General features: G+C 45.3%; 1 protein-coding gene across 1 annotated transcript in view; it reads right to left on the reverse strand.

Moving 5' to 3' along the window:
• Nucleotides 1–15,895, reverse strand: part of LOC307221954 (taste receptor type 1 member 3-like) — a 374,179-nt gene that overhangs the window by 87,163 nt on the left and 271,121 nt on the right. The window lies entirely within an intron of this gene.

The following is a 15,895-nucleotide window of genomic DNA, read 5'->3' on the forward strand; positions in this document are numbered from 1 at the left end:
TTTCATTTCACTTTTAATTTGCACGCTGCCTTTCTATGTTGCTGTACACAAGGCAGCGTACGAGCCGTTGAAGCCGCAAAATATACAAAGGTCACACGTCTGATAACAATCCAATCCAAAGCAAATAAGTCACATGACTTTAAAATAAATGCACATCGAATAAAGCAACATTCAACAATTCATTTCAAATATAATATTGCACAAGAACATTAACTCTCAAAATACCAGCAAATAAGAAACAGAAATTCACCCTCGATGATTACAACAATTACTAGACTGTAATCAATGAAAATAACAACAAAATCACAAGACCTAAAAGACCACAGCACATAAAAGATCATGTAAAAAAATTGAGCTGAGCAACCAAGTCACACAGCTTATAAAATTACAAAATGCGCTTGCATAACTGGTCAGTTATGTTTGCCTTAACACCAGCTTGCCTTAACAGTAAGAATAATCCAACAATCCAAATTTAAACTATTATTACTACTACTATTATTACTGTTAGAATTTATTTGCTGCCTTTCATGTCAAGAAGAAATATCACAGCAGTTCACAAACAAATAAAAGCCAACTAACAAGGGTAAAATCAGTTCTGAAAATACAGCTACCCGTAAATAAAATATCTAGTAAAATAAACTACTTTACAACTTCCATAATTAAAACCTGTCCATTAAAACACAGTGTAACAGTTAACAGACAAAGTAGGAGACAGAATAGTGGAATGGTTGAGCTGGGAGGGACCCAAATCGAGTTCAACTCCCTGCAATGCAGGAATCACAGCTAAAGATTCAAGTCAGGAGAGAAGGAAATAAGCAGGCATGTCTTTAAGGGCCGGTGGAATGCCAATACTGATGAGGCTTTTTTCATTTCAGCTGGGAGGGCATTCCACAGCAATGGTGCCACCAATGAAAGAGTTACCAAGTCATCATCAGGCTGTGGCAAAACGAACTGAGTGCCAGGTGGGTGTCCAAATAGATATCCAAATGAAACTGATTATAAGATAGAATTGAGTGTTTTTGCCTGGCTGGAATGTGTCCTTGAACTCTGATAATAATTCTGGCTTGACTGGGTTGGAGGAGGAGGGAGAACACAGGGACATAGGAAGCTGTAGTGGAAATGCGGAAGACAATTGTATTTCAAGGAGTTAGGTGGCATGTCCCTTTCCCTTTAGCACCCCCAGTTTGAGGTCTGCTGGATTCTTGTGTTTCACACACCTGTGGGGAGTTTCTTGGCTTCTTCTGTGTTGCAAGTGCCGGCTGGATGCCCAACTCTCAGCTGCTCTGTATTAATTCCATCTCAGGATCCTGGGCTAATCATGAGTAATGTCAGGTGCACTTGATTACACCAAGGCAGGCTATAAAAGCCATAGGTGGGAGGGGCCCAGGAGAGCTTCTACCCAGATCAAAGGACCTGATGCTGGGAGACTGACAGTCAGGGCTTTTCTCTTGCTGGTCTACTTGGGGCTCCAGGCAGCTGAAAGGGAGACTGGGTAGCCCCTGTCGGGTATGTTTTATTTTATGCTTTGCATGCCTGCTGTTTATTTGTTAATAAAACTGTTTTGGTTCCCCTTCCACCTCCTCATTCCTTTTGTCCTGACATCCTTGGAAAGAACTGCTGTATTTGGCAGCACAGAAGCTGTCTCTGATGGCCTGGGAATCGGATTCAGAGGCTGACCCTGAGGAATCCCAGCCTGCACAGGAGTCCCTGCCTCCAGGACCAGCTGAGCCAGGGCTGGGGCTTGAACCTGAAGGGTCCTCGCCTGTGCCGGATCCTCAGGAGCAGATACCAGCTGAATCTGCTCTGGCTCCTGAGGTGATGGAGGACCCATTGCCTGCAGGTGCTCCACTCTCAGTCCCGTCAGAGGAAGCTGAGGTTGCCTCTGGGTCCAGTAACCCTCCAGCCTCTCCTGAGCTGCAGAGGCTCAGGGCAGAGAGGCGGAGGGAACTAAGTTCCCGCAGGAGGAGTGCTCGCCTCCAGACCAGGAGAGGCGAGTCACCTGTGGACTGGGGCTGCCTTATGCCTCAGAGGAGATAAAAGCCAGCCAGCCCAGTCCCAGGTTGCGGGAGCAACATCGCTGGTAACCTGTTCCTGCCGGCACCCTGTCCTGCTCTTCTGCCAGAGTTCCTGACCACACCCAACTCCTTGCCTTGGACCCCGCTTCAGCCTTGACTGACAGCCTCCATACCACACCCTTGGACTGGACTCGGACCATGCTGCACGGTAACCCCCTGGGACCAGCACACTGTCCAACTAGCTTGCCATTCTCCGCACTGACTGGCAGCGGTCCACCATGGTTTCAGGCAAGGGACATTTCCAATCCTGCCCAGAGATTTTTGGGGATTGAGCCTGGGACCTTCTGCATGCAAAACAGATCCCCTGCCATGCAAGTATGGCCCTTCTCAAAGTAAAATAGGAAGGTGCCTTCTCCAGGCTCAGACTGTTAGTCCACCTAGCTCCATAGTGCCTGCACTGACTGGCAGCAGCTCTCCAGGGTTTCAGACCAGAGGTCTTCTGCACTCCTAACTAGAGAGTGAACCTGGGAACCTTGTGCATGCAAAGCAGGTGCTCTGATAGGGATCTATTGCCATGTGTGAGTGCATGCAGAAAGCAGCCTAGTGTACAAAACAAAACAAGGATGTCGAGCTGACAGTGGGGTGAAGGAAATGCATCCAGGGAATGGGGTGCGAATGGAGTCTTGGATCCCACCATGCCTGCAGAATCTCGCTCCATTTTGTGCCTTTGCATCTCAATGTTGTTTCCCCTCCAGCATCAAGTTATGGCGGTGGAGATTGCCAAGTTTTGCGGGTGGGAATGCAGCTTGCAAACCTGCCAGGAGGCACCTTTAAACTGCTTTTTCTGGGAGCGTGGGAAGTGTTCCTGCCAGACTTGTGTGAAGAGAACAAGAAAATATATGGAGGGATTTTCATGGTCCCTCTGAGGAGGGCTGCACAGATGATCCTGATCAGTAGCAGTGGGACAGTATAGATTTGGAACAGCGGTTCACAGAGGGACATAGTTCAGAAGGCAGAAGCTGGGAAGAACAGGGTGGTGAACAGCTAGGAGAAGAAAAACTGGGAGAGATTCTGGTTTGCTGCATAGCCGATCAGTCCAAGGTCACGGAGATTAAATAAGGTAGCTGCACAGAAGGCACAGTGGCTGCAAGATCAAGTTGCAAGAAAGGAAGAGACGAGGGTGAATCAAGGGGGGGGGAGTGGGTGAAAACCTTAACTGGGAGCACCTTTACTCCGAGAATGGACTCTTTGTTCTTTTGCTGTGATCATTAAAATCTCTTTAAGTGGTAAGAGACTATTTTTCCTTTGTTCTGCTTATCCACGGCCAAAGGGAGGGAGGACGCTGTTTCCCTGAAGCTTGGCACTCTTTGAGGTGCAAACCGTGCTTGCCATTAAGACACCTTGTCACCTTGCTTGCGGGACCAAGGGCTGAGCCAGAGTCAGGATCGAGCTCAGTAATCGAGCTCTGTGTTGTCTACACTGGCCGGCAACAACTCTCCAAGGTTTCAAGCAGGGACCTTCTGCTTGAAGATTGATCCTGAGACCTTCTGTATGTACAACAAATGCTCCACCACTGGACTACGGGTCAGGTCTGACAAGGATGGAGCTCACAGGTGTACAACTCATGGTCGGTCTTTGAAGCCAAAGCTTCCAAAACCTTCAGGTGACATCACCACCCACTTTTCATCTGACAGATGACCTTCTGGGTTTCCAAACTGTTAGAAGCAGAAGGCAGCAAGGCATTCCTGTGGTACAATGGGTCTGTACATCTGGTTGTGAACAAGAAGGTTGGTGGTTCAAGGTGCACATGGTTCCTGCATTGTAGGGGTTGGACTAGATGACCCTTGGTGTACCTTCCAACTCTATGATCTATGGGGTGATGAGGTTGCCAGACCTCCAAGGGGAATTTTTCAAGTGAGTTTTCTCCACAGCTGCCGTGTTTAATATAGTCCAGAATGACAGAAAAAACCCCATATGGCATCCTTAGCGTGATAAACAGGAAATAGACCGCACAAAATGTTCCTTCGGGATACACTTGTTCTCTGTCGCCCACATTTGAGGATTAAAGTGTTTGTGTTTGCATGTGTGTGTGTGGCTTTCATCTCCAGGGGATAGCTGCATTTTTCACTCTGCCATACTCCCAAATGAGCAAAGGAATCGTAGGACTAGAGGTGGAATATGAGGTCCCAACCAAAGAAGAATGGCAACTTAAACTGATTGGAATATGCGCAGCTTGCGGATCTAACGTACAGAATAAGAGAACAAGAAAAACATTCGTTTGAAGATTGGAAAATGTTTGTTGAATATATGGGGGGAAATTGTGTATACTGGAAAATGCTGTCAGCATTAAAATAATGCGTCTCAACCCCCACCGTTCAGCCCAGACACTGAGGTCCAGATCCGAGGACCTTCTGGCGGTTTCCTAAGTGCGAGAAGTGAGGTTACAGGGAACCAGGCAGAGGGCCTTCTCAGTAGTGGCGCCCGTCCTGTGGAACGCCCTCCCATCAGATGTCAAGGAAATAAACAACTATCTGACTTTTAGAAGACATCTGAAGGCAGCCCTGTTTAGGGAAGTTTTTAATGTTTAATGCTGTATTGTGTTTTTAATATTCTGTCGGGAGTAACCCACAGTGGCTGGGGAAACCCAGCCAGATGGGCGGGGTATAAATTATTATTATTATTATTATTATTATTATTATTATTATTATTATTTCAACAGTGTAAATAAGTTTTATAGATGTAATAATGGAATATTGAATGGTTTAGATTATATAAAATATGCAGAAATTTATACTATGTAAAATGAACCATGGAAAGAGAATAATAATAATAATAATAATAATAATAATAATTTATTTATACCCCACCCATCTGGCTGGGCTTCCCCAGCCACTCTGGGTGGCTTCCAACAAAATATTAAAATACCGTAATACATCAAACATTAAAAGCTTCCCTAAACATGGCTGCCTTCATGGAAGTCATAGATATTTTAAGGTTGTATAAATGAATATTCTAAATTGTAAAATAGAATATATATATCCTTGTCTTCTTGTGATGTCACAGCAGCTCAGCCAGTCACTGCCCAAGACTTTGCCACCACCCATATTTCTTAAAGTCATCACGCTTTCTAATTCCCTTCTTCTCCCAGACAATCCCAAACACAGACTTGTTTGCTCTCAAGTCTTCCTTTCTCACCTCCTACACTCAAAGTATGTGATGCTGGCATTCTTTTTTTAAAGTTGTCAGCGGCCAGATCTAATTTTATTTTCACTATTCTATTTTTTCACACACAGAGAGAGAGCAGCTGTGACTTGGAAGAGGATGATTTAAGTGAGAAGGTGAGCTTCAAAATAACAGCAACCCATATCAAGCAAACCTAAAGCTGTTGAAGGGAAGTGGCAAAGATGAGCTCTTTAAGGTCACCATGTTCCCAGGAAATTATCTCATCCTGTATTAAACATTGTTGTCCAACCTTTTCAAACCCAGTGCCCTCCGGACTATTTATTGTGTTTTATGTATTGCATTGGGACGCAGGTGGCGCTGTGGGTTAAACCACAGAGCCTAGGACTTGCCGATCAGAAGGTCGGTGGTTCGAATCCCTGTGACGGGGTGAGCTCCCGTTGTTCGGTCCTTGCTCCTGCCAACCTAGCAGTTCGAAAGCACATCAAAGTGCAAGTAGATAAATAGGTACCACTCCGGCGGGAAGGTAAACAGCGTTTCCGTGCACTGCTCTGGTTCGCCAGAAGCGGCTTAGTCATGCTGGCGACATGAACCGGAAGCTGTACGTCGGCTCCCTCAGCCAATAAAGCAAGATGAACGCAGCAAACCCCCAAGTCTGCCACGACTGGACCTAATGGTCAGGGGTCCCTTTACCTTTATGTATTGCATTTATAATTCACCCTTTTTATTCAGGGAGCAAAAGGTGGGGTACAGGGTGCTCCCCTTCATCTTTTAATCCTCACAACAACCCTGTGAGGTAGGCCAGGCTAAGAGTCAGTGACTGGCCCAAAGTGAGCTTCATGGCTGACTGAGGTTTTTGAACCCTGGTCTCCTGGGTCCTAGTCTGACTCTCTAACCGCTACACCACACCAGCTAGGAATGGATGAATATCCTACGTCCAAATGCACCCCTCTTGTGCACAGATCTGAGATTTTTATTTTTTATTATTATTTTGAGTTTCACAGGAAAAATTGTGCGGATCTTCATATCCATTCCCCCTCATACGATGTTACGGTTTTCCGGGAGGGGCAAACTCGCCATAATCTCTATATTCAATAAAGAGCTAAACTTTGAGCAAGCTCATAAATTTCATGAAGTAAAAAGTTTGGTTAATTAAAAGCAAGCCAAGCACTGTTGCTGCCTTCAGTTTCGGATCACAAGCCCCAGGCAGTTTTACACGGCTAGCTGCAGATAAGCAAAGCCCAGTGCCAGATTTACGTATAAGCTAAACAAGCTATAGCTTAGGGCCCCACTCTCTTGGGGGCCCCAAAAAAAATTAAAAGGGGGGAAAACTGGATGTACATAAATAAATTATTATTATTATTATTAGCTACAACAATTTTCAATGCACATCCTGGGTGAGTGTCTGGAAATCTCCTGGAATCTTGCTGCAACTCGGCAGAGAGTGGAGGGTTGGCATGCTACCTTTGTGACAATCTGCCCTATTTTCCATTTCCCCGAAGCTATTTGGACGCTAGTAGAAAGCATTCTTACGCACTGTTTGCCCTCAGATATATTTTCTGTATGCACTTTGCACGAATGTACGTGTCTTTGTACACATCCTTTGGTTTCAGAAAAGCATTGCAAAATTCATAGGATGTTTTTTGACTGACCAGAAGGTTTCCTTGAACTCTGAGGAGTGCTGCTTGCCTGCCTGGGCGGAGAAGAGAGAAGGTATGTTGTGAGTACAGTGGTACCTCGGGTTACAGACGCTTCAGGTTACAGACTCCGCTAACCCAGAAATAGTACCTCAGGTTAAGAACCTTGCTTCAGGATGAGAATAGAAATCGTGTGGCAGAGGCGTGGTGGAGGCAGGAGGCCCCATTAGCTAAAGTGGTACCTCAGGTTAAGAATGGACCTACAGAACGAATTAACGTCTTAACCTGAGGTACCACTGTATTTGTAGAAACTAGCCTACTGTACAAAAGTCAAACTTGCCTGTGTTCCTCTGCCCCCACAAAACGTTGCCCACAAAAGGAGCGTAGTCTTGGGACTGGAAAAAGTTTCCCTGTCTCTGTGCTAGACTAAAAGACCTGTTATTGCCTCCCACGCCAGCCTGATATTGATTTTCACCCAGCCTGAGCAATACCCATCTTGGACAGATCAGATCTGATGGCAGGGATTCGACCTCGGCTCTGCACCTTCGTTCTTGAAGGTGAAATGTAACGTTGACATGATTCACCTCAGAGTTTCTTCTTCCTCTCCCGTGAAATATAGGTTTGTGGGTTTTTTTTCTAAAAGAGGGGGGAGAGGTGGAATATAAAATTCATGGCAACGCATGTTGTCAAACGGCGGCTGTCAAGAGCAGCTGCTATTGCAAGAAGATTGATGCCACCGCTTCCCGGAGCTTATCCTGGTCTCATTGCGTGACTGGAATCCATAGAGTGCCTAGGCCATGACAGCCTAGACCAGAGGGGGAAGTGTGGCTGCATAATAATGTACGAAAAGTCAGGTGGACCAGGCCAGTGGCCCAAATGGTCCAGCATCCCATTCTCACAGTGGCCAACCAGATCCCTGAGGGAAACTCAGAAGCAGGACTCGAGTTCGAAAGCAACATTGCCGTACCAACGAAAGAAGAGTGGCAGATGAAGATGATGGACTTTGCAGAACTGGCAAAGCTGACAGGAAAAATCCGAAACCAGAGTGATCAAGTATTCCAAAAGCACTGGAGTAAATTTATACGATATCTGAAAGATTATCATAAGCCATCACTAGCAGGGTTATCTTGTAATGAGAAGTTTTCTACCTTTCTATGTTTGTTTGTTTTTAGGGACGCGGGTGGCGCTGTGGGTTAAACCACAGAGCCTGGGACTTGCCAATCAGAAGGTCGGTGGTTCGAATCCCCGCCACGGGGCAAGCTCCCATTGCTTGGTCCCTGCTCCTGCCAACCTAGCAGTTCGAAGGCATGTCAAAGTGCAAGTAGATAAATAGGTACTGCTCCGGCGGGAAGGTAAATGGTGTTTCCGTGCACTGCTCTGGTTCGCCAGAAGCGGCTTAGTCATGCTGGCCACATGACCCGGAAGCTGTACGCCGGCTCCCTCGGCCAATAAAGCGAGATGAGCGCCACAACCCCAGAGTCGACCACGACTGCACCTAATGGTCAGGGGTCCCTTTACCTATTTCTGTTTTTCTTTTTAATTTTGAGCTATTTTGTAATGAGTGTAATTAGAATTGCAAAACGTACAAAATGCAATGATATAAAGTGTCATGAGCCCATTTTTAAAAAAAAAATTAAACACACATTTTTGCCATTTTGTCACCCCCTCAGTGATGACACCCAGGGTGGCCTACACCCACCGCACCCCCCTTCCTACGCCACTGACTCTCCCCACTTGTGATTCCCAGCAATTCAGAGACAAACCACCTCTGACAGTGGAAGGAAAACCTAGGCATTGTGGCTAGTAGCAATGGATAACCTTATTCTCCATGATAGTTTACAATTCAGTTATGGTTTATATGGGAAAGGGGCTTTTCCTTCAAGCCATGGGATGAAGATAGAGGGCAACCAGCTTCTCTGAGGGGCAGGGGCCTTTACCCACCCTGGCCCCCCATGGCACCACCTCTGTAACAAAAAGCAGGTGTGATGAATGCTCTTTGCTGGAATACAAATAAAAGAAAGGACATTTCAGAGCCAAATGTTCAGGAGGGAAGAAAAACGAGCTACAAGCTTGTGTAATAAAGACTTTCATTCCCTTAGGTGGCTTTCGAAAAAGGATAAGCGGTAATGAACCTTATCTAGTGTTTAGACAGAGAGCGATCCCCAACCCTCTGCTCTGAATCAATTTTGCTCAGCCAGCCCCCACCTCCCCAGCTTGGAATGGCAGCTGACAGCTGTGGAAGGCAAACGTATAAGTCAATTATATTTTATAGGTAAAGGTACCCCTGCCCGTACGGGCCAGTCTTGACAGACTCTAGGGTTGTGCGCCCATCTCACTTAAGAGGCCAGGGGCCAGCGCTGTCCGGAGACACTTCCGGGTCACGTGGCCAGCGTGACATCGCTGCTCTGGCGAGCCAGAGCCGCACACGGAAACGCCGTTTACCTTCCCGCCGGTAAGCGGTCCCTATTTATCTACTTGCACCCGGAGGTGCTTTGGAACTGCTAGGTTGGCAGGCGCTGGGACCGAGCAGCGGGAGCGCACCCCGCCGCAGGGATTCGAACCGCCGACCTTTCGATCGGCAAGTCCTAGGCGCTGAGGCTTTAACCTTTAGCGCCACCTGCGTCCCCTCAATTATATTTTATAGTGCTGTATAAATCACTCTTCTGGTATACCCATCCCTCCCACCCAGGACACCTAGACTCAAATTGTCAGGTTGCAGCCTAGTTTAGATGCAGCCCTAAGACTCTTAATCTCGTAGCAAGAATACTCATCGCGAAGTATTGGAAGACACAAGATTTACCCACCCGGGAAGAATGGCAGATGAAGTTGATGGATTATATGGAACTGGCGGAAATGACTGGCAGAATCTGAGACCAAGGTGAAGAGTTGGTGGAAGAAGATTGGAAAAAATTTATCTACAGAAACATTGCAAAATTAAGGAATGTTAGAAGGATGTTGGAATGAAGTAATGTGGTTTTAGCAGAAATGATATAAATGATTAGGTAAAAATGGATTTGTTAATTGGTGAAAGAAGATAATGTAAAATTACAGTATATTAAGATAAGTTAATAGGATAAAAACAAAGCTGGAAAGGATTTGCTGAAATATCTAATTGAACTAGAATACAAAAAAGGGAGTTGTGAGGAGGTCAAGGAAATAAGCAAAGGAAAGAAAGTTATGTAAAGGTTTGGTTTTTTTTTCTTAATTGTTTGTATTTTTCTGTGTGTGTTTTTTGTCTGTTTGTATCTATTGTGATGTATTGTTTTGTTTTTTCTTGCTCAATTTAGTGTTTTCTTTTTGTAACCTTTAAAACTGGAATAAATATTAAAGTTATTTTATGTATTATCTTAAGGTATAAATATTTGACAAAAGGTACTTTAAATTTAGAAGTAAAACACTCTGAAAGATATAAATAAGATACGAAACAAGGTAATAATTTGCTGATATGTTTATTGTAAAGAACGCAGGGTGAGGGAGATGTGGGGAAGTCCAGTTAGTAACCTAAAAATGTATTTTGAAAGTTGGATTGTTTTTCTTTCTTTCTTTTTTCTGGTTTGTCCTTCTTTTTCTTTTCTGTAAACTGAAAATGTAATAAAAATTTTAATAAAAATAAAAATAAAACTGGAATAAATATTTTTTTAAAAAAAGACTCTTAATCTCACAGTCGTGGGTTCGAGTCCAACGTTGGACAAAAGATTCCTGTGTTGCAGGGGGTTGAACTAGATGACCCTTGTGTTCCCTGCCAACTCTACGATTCTATAATACAGCTTTAAATGTAATATGCAGATAGGGTCAGAGATGATGCCCTGGGAGGCGAATTCAACCCCTTTTGGGTCGACTGGGTGAATGAGTTCCTAGTGGAACCCTGTGTTATAAGAATTTTAAGGTCTCAAATGTAGAATAAATATTCATGAATGCACACATATCTAAGTGTATGAACCATGTGTCTGAAATAGAACAGGAGAGCAATCCTGAAGCCATTTTGACTCTCCCAGTGACCTCAAATATTCCTCTGCAGAAAGGGAGGCAAATGGGGAAAGCCTTCCCAATGTCATTTGCTTGCAAATTCTGTCCTAAGGATGTATTTGTGTATAAATAGTGTGAGCCTGTGACCTGGATTCAGGAACTAAAACATTAACCATCACAAAAGAATGGCCAGGCTGCCCAGGTAATGCAATCAGTGACCATTATCAGGTATCCTGTCAGACAGGATTTCTGCTGTAGACCGCCTCCTTCTGTGATGTATGGATGATGTTGGGGTGGTCTTGGGCTACAGGGTGGGCAATTTCAAAGGTCTATATAAGGGCTTGCACATCATTGTTCTGGGTTCTCTCCTCCCTCCTGCATGTGGTGAGTGAGGACCCTGTTGCAACTGTTGCTTGAATAAAGATCAGGCTACTAGCGCTTTGCTTCTCAATATACTCTGGTTGGCCTCTGTTTTCTCCTACCAATAGGGAACCCACATAAGCAGTGGTGTAGCGTGGGGGGTGCAGGGGGGCCGGCCCCACCGGGCACAACATCTGGGGGTTAGGGTTAGGGGTAGGGTTAGGGGACGCAAATCCACGGGTTAGGGGGCGCAAATTACTTGCCTTGCCCCGGGTGCTGACAACCCACGCTACGCCACTGCACGTAAGGACTCTATACAAGCTCCAGAATTGCCCCATAAGGGAAAGGGAGCAGTTTTTCTTCTAACACCTACCTAGTAATGTGGTAGCCGCACCACTAGACCGGATCTCATGAAGGCAAAGAGATAATATTAACAGCCCAGCTTCCCCCTCTTTCATACCTGACACCTCCCACCCGCAGCAACACTGATGCACCTCGGAGGGAAGACGGATCATTTGATTACCTTCCCAGCTGCCTTTTAGCATTGCAAATGAGGCTGGGAGAGTTGTAAACAGCAGTGAGTTTGCCTTCCCTTGAAAACTTAACCGGATTCTTGGCTGACAAGGGTAATCATTAATGTAGATTAGCGGAATACATTCAAAGGCTGATAAGATCCAGCTATCCGTGAGCATTCCCAGAAGCAAGTTTTATACAGATGGGTTGGGTCTGTTTTGAGCTGCTTTTCCACGGGTCCTTCATAAGGTGATGGAACAGTGCCAACCTTAATAGGGGTGGGACTGGAAAGGAAAATTTGGCATGGGTCAGCCTTTCGAGTGGATGTTGCACCGGTGGTATAACTAGGGGCGAGGCGGTTTCTTGCAGGTAATGTGGGTCTCTTAGACATCAAGGGGCATTTTAACACTTTCTTCCCCCAGCTGCAATTCTAAATAAGATCTCTCCTCTGAAGCTGGTTCCATGCACTGGGAGAAAACAACCACCCTCTCCAGAGGCATAGCTCAAGAAGAGAGATTTTCCTCTGAGCTCTGTGAGTGCTGCTTTCTCCCAATTGAAGTGCAGAGTGTTTGGGGACCGGGACATTCACAGGGAAACCAAAAAATGCTTGTTTACGAAACTATTGTACTACCAACCTTACTGTATGCTTGTGAAACATGGACCACTTATAAACGCCATCTCCAGCTCCTCAAAAGAATCCATCAAGGGTGTCTCTGAAAATTTTTACACATCACTTGGGAAGTGATTTTCCCTTATGGGGTATCCATGAGCCCATATAGAGTCCTTCCTATTGGTAGGAGAGAATAACAGAGGCCAACCAGAGAATATTGAGAAGCAAAGCAGCTGGTAAGCTTGATCTTTATTGATCTGTTGCAACAGGGTGCTCCCCTCACCGCAGGAGAGAGGAGGGACCCAGAAAAATGGCCGCAAGGCCTTATATAGACTTTTGAAATTGCCACCCTGTAGATCAAGACCACCCCCAGAAACATCATAAATACATCACAGAAGGGGTGTAACCTAAGACCACCCCTCAGATACATCAGACCTACATCACAGAAAAGGCGGCCTAAACAGAAATTTGAATGTTTTTCTCCTGTCCTTGTTTATCTCCTGTCTGGCAGGTTACTTGATTGGATTGCCTGGGGAGCCTGGCCATTCTTTTGTAGTGATAAATACTTAGTTCCTGGGCCATGTCACAGGCTCACACCCTATTCAAACACAGACATACCCTTAAGACAGGATTTGTGAAGGAAAAGACAATGGAGAGGCTTTTCCACTTTGACCTTGCAGAGAAAACATTTGCTCAGTTTAAGAATCAAAATGGCTTCAGGTTGGTCTTCCTGTGCTGATCTATGTACGTGCGGTTATGAACATTACCATATATCTAAGACCTCAAAATTCCTATCACAGAAGACAGGTGAACTAATAGCAGTGTACTGGAAGAAGCAAATATCACCAGTTTTGAAGCGATGGTTCTTCAACATCAGCTTCATTGGACTGGTCATGTTGTGCGGGTGCCTGATTATCATCTTCCAAAGCAACTACAGTATATGTGGATCTTACTGATTGCTTTTGCTCACTTATAAAGTCATTTATATGCAGCTTTTCAGCCATAAAAGCAGCCCTCAAAGAGTATCACAATATAAAAAAAACACATTAAAATGCAATAAAAACCAGCTCTAAATACAATAAAATCAGAAACAGGTGAAGGGAGTCACAGCATAATGAAGAGCAGAGAAAGGGCTTCGAACCAGACCAAAGCCGGGAGAAATTAAAGACTCTTGACAGCTCATCTAAAGCTTAACCAGGTTATCTAAATCTTAAAAAGAAAGGGATTACTTCTGCTGTCGTTAAACAAAACATGATGTGCCCTTGAGTGTCACGCCCACACATGACATCTCTGAGGCTTATTGTTGGGGGTCGTATCCAGTTAAGTTTTTGAAATGCATGAACCTCGGTTAATCCTGTCTGTTAACTTCAATGTGTCTACTCTGACCGGGCTTCAACTCTGAGATCCTGAATTAGGTGCACATATTTTATATACATATATGGGACGCAGGTGGCGCTGTGGGTTAAAGCCTCAGCACCTAGGACTTGCTGATCGAAAGGTCGGCGGTTCGAATCCCTGCGGCGGGGTGCGCTCCCGCTGCTCGGTCCCAGCGCCTGCCAACCTAGCAGTTCAAAAGCACCTCCGGGTGCAAGTAGATAAATAGGGACCGCTTACCAGCGGGAAGGTAAACGGCGTTTCCGTGTGCGGCTCTGGCTTGCCAGAGCAGCGATGTCACGCTGGCCACGTGACCCGGAAGTGTCTCCAGACAGCGCTGGCCCCTGGCCTCTTAAGTGAGATGGGCGCACAACCCCAGAGTCTGTCAAGACTGGCCCGTACGGGCAGGGGTACCTTTACCTTTACCTTTTATTTTATATATCACTCAGCTGGTTAGAGCGTGGTGCTGGTAACACCAAGGTTGCAGGTCTGATCCCTATAAGGGACAGCTGCCTATTCCTGCACTGCAGGGGGTCAGAAGAGATGATTCTCAGGGTCCCTTCCAAGTCCACAATTCTATGGTTCTGTATATGCACCTGCCAACTGTGGGTAACTCTTCATGCAACTTGATGGTGGGCTCTGATGCACAAGTTTATTCCATAATAAATGTGCTGGTCTTTCTTGGTGCTGCAAGACCATCTTCATCACAATAGGCCAACACCGCCAACCCATCTAGAAACCGGGTTTTGCTCTTAAGCGACTCCTGCTCACTTGTACTCAGAGCACCATCTTGTGGGCAGCTGGATAAATGGTCCTTATTTTTACAACAGGGGCATGGTCATGACTCGGGCGCCATTCGCACCATACACTTAAAGCTCTATGATGTCACACTGTGTGTGTGTGTAATTTTTATTAAATTTTCTGTTTTACAATTTTGCATACTCATTTAAACATCCTTAAAATATCAATGACTTGCCTTCTTCTCTTTCCATGGTTCATTTTGCATACCACAAATCCCTGCATATTTTACATAAATGAAACCATTCAGTATCCCATTAGTACAGCCATCAAAACTTATTTACACTGTTGAATTTATCTTAATGCTGCCAACGTTTTCAAGTGTTCAAAATCCCCCCCCCCCCCGATATTCAATAAACGTTTTCCAAACGTATGTTCTTCTTGTTCTCTTATTCTATATGTTAGTGTTGGCTAGTTGCAGTATGGTAGCGCTGCAGAGAGCTTGCTGGGGAGACCATGCATTAAAAAGGGACTCAAAAATAACTTAAACAAGGTTTTAATAAGAAAAACAAAAACTCCATTTACACTAAATACATCAACAAACAAACATGACCCAACCACCAACCCATCCCCCAGGGTAATGGGAGAGCTAGGTGCTGCTCCTTATATACTACAACCAAATGCTGACACACCTTAATCAGTACAACTCAGCAGCACCTGCTATGTTTCACAGCTGTAAAGCTGGGTCTCGTTATTTTACTCTGGCCCTTGCTCTGGCCCCTTAAAGACATACACATTGGGTGGAACAATGATGAACCTTTACATTTAAAGAAACCATTCAACAGTTAGGTCTGCAAGCTGGGCATATTCCGTCAGCTTAAGTTGCCATTCTTCTTTAGTTGGGACCTCACTTGTTTTCCATTTGGGGGCTAACAAAACACGGACCACAGTAAATAACCTTTTTTGACACCTGGGAATTTCTGTCTGAAATATCCCCAACAGAAAGAATCCTAGGAGCTGCTGCCGTTTGTTAACTCTGCTGAGAAGGGAGTCTTATGGAGGGCTTCTTCTATGTATCTGTGTCAGTCGTATCATACCACTTCAAACCGTCATGGCTTCCCACTAAAAATCTGGGAAACAGTGGTTTGTTGAAGGTGCTGAGGGTTTGTTTGTTTGTTTGTTAAACCACTAACTACGAAACAACCCCCGTAGCCCAGACTTGATCTGCCAGGCTATGTCTTGTCACTCCCAGAAAGCTCTGGGTGGGTGACCTGGGACCAGAGAGATGCCAACTTTAGCAGAACGAAACAAAACAACACCAGGAGATCTTGTTACAGACAGTCTGGCATGCTCCGACATGCCTCCTCGGCGAGGTTCTTCCTGTTGCGCAGCGACCTGCTATTCCTCACAGCACTTGATCTTCTCAGAGGGGTCGTGCTTCAGGGCTCGGGTGCAGGGATGCAATAGCAGGGATTTAAATCATAAACCTCTTTCCACTGGGG

The sequence above is a fragment of the Podarcis cretensis genome, assembly GCF_951804945.1.
Source record: "Podarcis cretensis genome assembly, chromosome: 8".
NCBI classification, from domain to species: domain Eukaryota; kingdom Metazoa; phylum Chordata; class Lepidosauria; order Squamata; family Lacertidae; genus Podarcis; species Podarcis cretensis.